This window comes from Helianthus annuus, chromosome 5 (genome assembly GCF_002127325.2).
Source record: "Helianthus annuus cultivar XRQ/B chromosome 5, HanXRQr2.0-SUNRISE, whole genome shotgun sequence".
In the NCBI taxonomy this organism is placed as follows: Eukaryota; Viridiplantae; Streptophyta; class Magnoliopsida; order Asterales; family Asteraceae; genus Helianthus; species Helianthus annuus.
The window spans coordinates 156,780,700-156,786,711 of record NC_035437.2 but is presented as its reverse complement, the minus strand read 5'-3'; positions in this window follow the sequence as shown (position 1 = coordinate 156,786,711).

The window sequence follows — 6,012 nt, the reverse complement described above, 5'->3', positions numbered from 1 at the left end:
TGGTGGAGTTTCTCTCCACATTCCGTCGAGGAGTTGGTTCAGGACGTGTATACCACGGCTATCGATCGTATGCCCGAGGATGAGTTGATTGCCTGGTGGCCCACCATCGGTGAAGGTCCATACACCAAGGCGGAGGAGGTCCGATCCTCGGAGATTCGCGACCCGTTAGTTCGTTACTTGCATCGTTGCTTTAGCACGGGCATCGCGGCCCGTGGCAAGAGTTGCGAGCACATAACGAAGGCCGATCTTTTCTATCTCTATTGTTTATTTACTGGTCGTCCGTGCGCCCTCCATCTCTTCCTGGTGGATTATTTTGTCACACGCTGGAAAAAGCAGCGTCGTGGTAGTATATATGGAGGATCGTTTATCAGCCGGATAGCCCAGAGTGTTAGTCGGTACTTAGCAGGATGGCGGCCATGATGATGTTGAGGTCCCGCCTCAGCATGAACAGGGGGATCATCAGCATCCACAGAGAACTTATCGCGCGGTTAGGTTTCCTCGGTCAACCAACCGTCTTCTCGATAGGATTTTGCGTAACCGAGATGAGCAAATGCGACTTCTAACACTGCATGGTCAGGAGATAACATCCCACGGTCTCCAGATGGACCAGGGCCCGTTCTTTACGCAGCAGCCCGACCCGTCCATGCCATCCTTTACCCAGCCCCTCCCGTCCATGCAGGTATATTATCTTATTTTTATTTCATTTATCTACGAGCAATTTAATGTTATGTAATGGGTATTTTGTTTAAATTCTTATAGCCTTACGACCCGTCCTATACTCAGCCCGACCTTTCCTTGCCACATTTTCCTCGGTCCGGCCAGACGATGCCGCTCTTTCCTCTGTCCGACCTTTCTATGCAGGTATGTTATTTTGTTTTATTTCATTTTCTACGAACAATTTTAATGTTATGTAATGAGTATTTTGTTTGAATTTTTTATAGGCTCCAGGCACGTCCTATACACGGCACAGTCCGTCACCCTCTACTAGGCGTGGCCCGAACTTTACAAAGGAGGAGCTCGCAAAGTCTGACGAGGAGTCTGACGAGTATTGATGATGATAGTGGATTTTATTATCATATTATGTAGTACTGTACGAATAGTTGAATTTAATTTTAATTATTTGTAATATTTCTTTAATTTGGATATGTTTAATTTGTTTAGATTTCTTAATTTCACTACGTTTTTTATAAAATTTATAACAAAAAAACTAACATCATTTTATAACAAAAAAAACAACTTAAGTAATGTTTAAAAAAATAAAGTTCAAAAAGATACTAATAACAATATGCTGTTCTTGCAAAAAAAAAAAAAAAAAAAAAATTCCTCCAGGGAACGTATGGCCCTATATGATTCCTCTTGTCTTTTGGAAAAAAAAAATGTAACGCCCGGCTCTTTTGTACTTTCCATTTATAGAAAGTTTTATTCGTATTTCTATTTTTGGAAACCTTGTATTCTTGTAATCGTTCCTTTCGTTGTAATCATTGTCAAACCGAGACTGGATCATTAATGAAACTTGTATTTTGTTACATTTATGTTGTACGCACTCTAATTATGCTCGTATGTTCGATTGGTGAATCAAATTGTGCTTGAACGTTATTCTTGGAAACTATGTGCTAAACTTGTAATTGAACTAAACTTATGCATTGAACGTGTTTTGAACGAGAACGATACTTGGTTATGACATTTATACGCTTAATTATACTTTGATTATGATCTTCGTACTTGATTACACCTTATACTATGCCTTTATGACCAAACAAGTCCCTAAACTATCAAAAAGGCATCAAAAAAGAATCAAACTCAAACTTCAGGGGCCTAAATGTCAAAATATCAAACTTAATTTCAGAACCCATGTGCTAGCGTAGCGCGACGGGTAAGGCCTGGTTGCTAGCGCTACGCGAGCGCCTTGTTTCGGCAGACTTGTGTTTTCTTTCAAATTTTGCACGAAATCCAACTCTCCAACCTCACCCAATCACCTTTAATCCACCTCTAATCACCTCCAATCACCTCTAATCTCTTCCATTATAAATACCCACCTTCTCCAACCCTCTTTACACTTTCACAACTCCTAAATCTTCACTAAATTGCTCTCTAATCAGCTGAGAATCTGAGTTTTGGACAGATTCGTGAAGCTTCACAAAAGTGAGTGTAACTTGTTCATTTCTCAACCAAATCACTTGGTTCTTCTTCCTATTGCTTTGTTATGTCCTTGGGTTTGAATCCTTGGTTTTTCCTTGGAAGAATCAGGCTTGGATTTGCCCTAAAATGGACTAAAACTTTCTGTTTTGTTTCAAACTTATGCAAACTTCATCTAACTTGTGTGAAACACATCTCAAACCAATGTCCTAATGCTTACAACCCCTCTTATGGTTGGTTAAGCTTAAAAACATGGTTGGGACATCTAAATCAGAGGCTAAAACCTCATAAACCTTCTGTTTTAATTAGGCTTTTACCCACAAGTAATGTTCAAGTGTGAAACTTGTTGAATGTGTGATGGTTGGATTAGCTTGGGCTATCCTTCATAAGAATCCACTCATTACTTGATGTTTTACTATAGATTAGTTGTTGTTAATACTTCGATACTTGTTTGTTCATGACCCTCCTTGTTGTTTATAACAACAAGTGTAGTGGTGAACAATAGAGGTGCCTAAATGGAAGCTTGTTCTTCCTACCTCATGTATGTATTCTATGACACAAAGAGGTACCTAAATGGAGACATTAACCTCCTACCTCATGCTTGAATCTTAAGACTTGTAAAACTATATAATATCTAAGTTATTCTATACGTATACATCTAAGTAACTAAGACTTGATGATGACTTAATAGTTATTTGTTAAGTGGACGTTACATCATCTATGACCATGCCCTTGTTACGACTCTAATGGATCTTAGAATCCATGAAATCATACCAACTCTTTTGAGTTTCAATAGTGTCAAGAACAAGAGTTATGTGTACAAGATGATTATTTTCACCTATGTTACTTTCTTTATATTTTAAAAACTCCGAATCTATAATCTTCTGTATACGCCAAACTCACACACCTACGTTTCCTTGTGTAGAAGGACAAGGTGCTCCAAACTAACTCATCTACAAACTTGCTCTCGGAACTTCAAGTCACCACTTGTAAACCGTGAGTATACTCGAACCCATTTCTACTTTTAACACTTTGGGTGCAAGATGTATTCTATATTAAACGCACACGACACTTGAAACTTATTTGAAACTTACTCTATCCATTCAAACATGAAACATGAAACTTGTGAATCTTGAGACTTTTTGTGCAATGTGAACGTTTAATTCTTGTGTGTAGTTCCGCCTTAACAATAGTAGCGCTATAGGAGTAATGCACCTCCCCGTTAGTCTTTGGGGTATTGTTAGGAGGAGACATATCAACCTCCCGTTAAACTTTGGGTTAGGTACTTTAAACGCATTGGGAAACTTGGGCTATCACTTGGACTGCGTAAACTAGCACGTTGAAACTATTTTATTATGTTCATGTTGGATATGAGTTTTATTATATTATGCTATGTAAACAAACTTGTATACTCGCTCTTTGCTTTTGCATTGAAACTCTATTTTAATACATGTTGCAGGTTGATTATGGAAGTATGGATGATTCATGAAACAAGTTTAGGGTGGACTAGATACACGCCTAGAATATTCTATCTTTTGTTTGTTATGTTACATGTTGAAACAATGTTGTTATTTCCTTTTTGAATCATGTATGACTTTTAGTTTTGAAATGAAATTTGAATTTAAATTAATTATTGTCACATAGTGTTATGACGTTTTGAGCAATCTACACACTTCGTCTCATCCCGATGTTTCCGCCATCGGTTGGGGTGTGACAGATTGGTATCAGAGCCATAACTATAGGGAATTAGGAAAATTGCCATGCTTTTGCCCTAGTCTATAGCTTTAGGAACTTTGCCTCTTATTTGTTGTTTAAAACTTTGTACTCTACCATGCATGCTTCCTAGCTATACTTTGATTAAATTTATGTGCCTTTCCTAAGGCTAACACGAATACACTTATGCTATTTTTATAGTCTTGTAACACCAACGAGAAGAATTTACCAAAACAGGCGTGAAACCCACAATTTGGTAAACGACTCTCATTCTACCTTTAATCTATTTTTGCACGAAATTTCACCATTAAGCTAGGAGTGACATCCACAACTTAATGGTAATTTCCATTTCAACTCTAGTGGACCCTCGTCAAAGTGTCAAAATTTATTTTGGCCGACGAGTACCAACCACATTTAGGGTACGAAATTGTCAAGTTAGGGGTGAAACCCGCATCTTGTCGATTAAGTCCCATTCCTTGATTTTTATTCTCGCCAAAGTCCCGAATGTTTCAATCATTTAGAGATGTGTAGTAACCGGAAGGGTAAGATACCGTTAATCGCTTCTCGACGAGAGTATCTTACTTATAGGCCAAAGCACAATATCTCTAAACCGAAAGGACTTTCGACCCACTTTGGAATTGTCGACGTTTCTCTACCCGAAACATTCCTATGTTTTATTGAGCCTCTCTTTTATGTATCTCAATTTATATGTGATTTTATACTTGAACGTTCATTCATTTCCAAATGTCGTTTTAATCATTTCGCACGTGATCGCAATCACAAACGATAATAATCCCTCGTGAACAAACTAAATTTACAATGCTTTCGTTTATTCATGTTATGCTATGTGGAATTCATGACTATGCTATATGAAACGTTTAAACTTTTATGCTATGCAAATCAACTTGAATCTTTATGCTATGTGACCCTTTATGCTATGTGATCAATTTCATCTTCTTAAACAAACATTATGACTAAGTCTCACCTACTCCCTCTTTTCGAATTCGAATTATTTTGAAATTTCACTTTTACGCATATATCGTACGAATACTTTATCATACATTTATACATTATTCCCATACATGATTTCACATAATTTTATTTATGCCCTTTGTAACAATAAATGGAGACATATCATCAAGATGGGAGTGATTTCCTTACCTTGACGACTAACTTCGTTTTCCTTTCTCACCTTACAACGACCTCGCCAACGAATTAGGGGTGATTCCCTTACCTAGGTGATCGTTACCAATATTTTCCTTAATAGACTATGTTACGTAAACATGATCACGTTTATATCTAAATCGTTTATTATTAGCCAAATCTCTATTTATTTCAACACGTATTGTTTATATGAGCGAATTCCTTATTCTACAATCTATTTTTTTATATAGCCCACACACACACAAAATTCTTAACCTTTACCATAAACGCTTATTCCTCGCTTTACAAAATTTACGAAATGCTACTTATCAACCTAGTTGGTTTAATAAATCCATTGCCCACGAAATTTTGTATTCAACGTAACTATTGAAAAAAAAAAAAAGACTCATCTTATGTCCTTAAACTAGAGATCTCTATTTTCAATTAGGAACCAAACCAAATTTTTTTACGCACACCTATGAAATACTACCAATTTTGTTCGATCATTTACTAAAAATTTCTTTCAAAATCAGTAAAATGTTTTATTAAAAACGCTCTTTCAACAATCACTAAAATCGTATACCAAAATCTTTTTCTTAAGAATCAACGTTGTCACAAAAATCGCTAAACTTCAAATTTCTCCTTTAATGCAAGATCATTTAAAACGATGCAAACTTATTTACTTTTAGAACCTTTTCAACCATTATTCGATACGTCAGTTTAATTTAAAATGTGTGGGCAAGGAAACTTCGTAAGAACCAACCATCTTCAACGAATGTAATTTTTTTTAAAACAAGAGTAGCATTTCCCTTCTTTCGCAAAGTAGAACACACATAACCAATAGATATTTTATACTCTCTTTACATTTATGAACTAGACTCTATATTTCATGTCAACTCAATCTATTTTGATTTTAATTAAACGTCACGCTTTGCTCAAAACAACTAAATATGTATATCATTTTATGTGCTTAGGTTCATATCTCGTGACAATTACACTTATATCCTCATTTTTACCTTC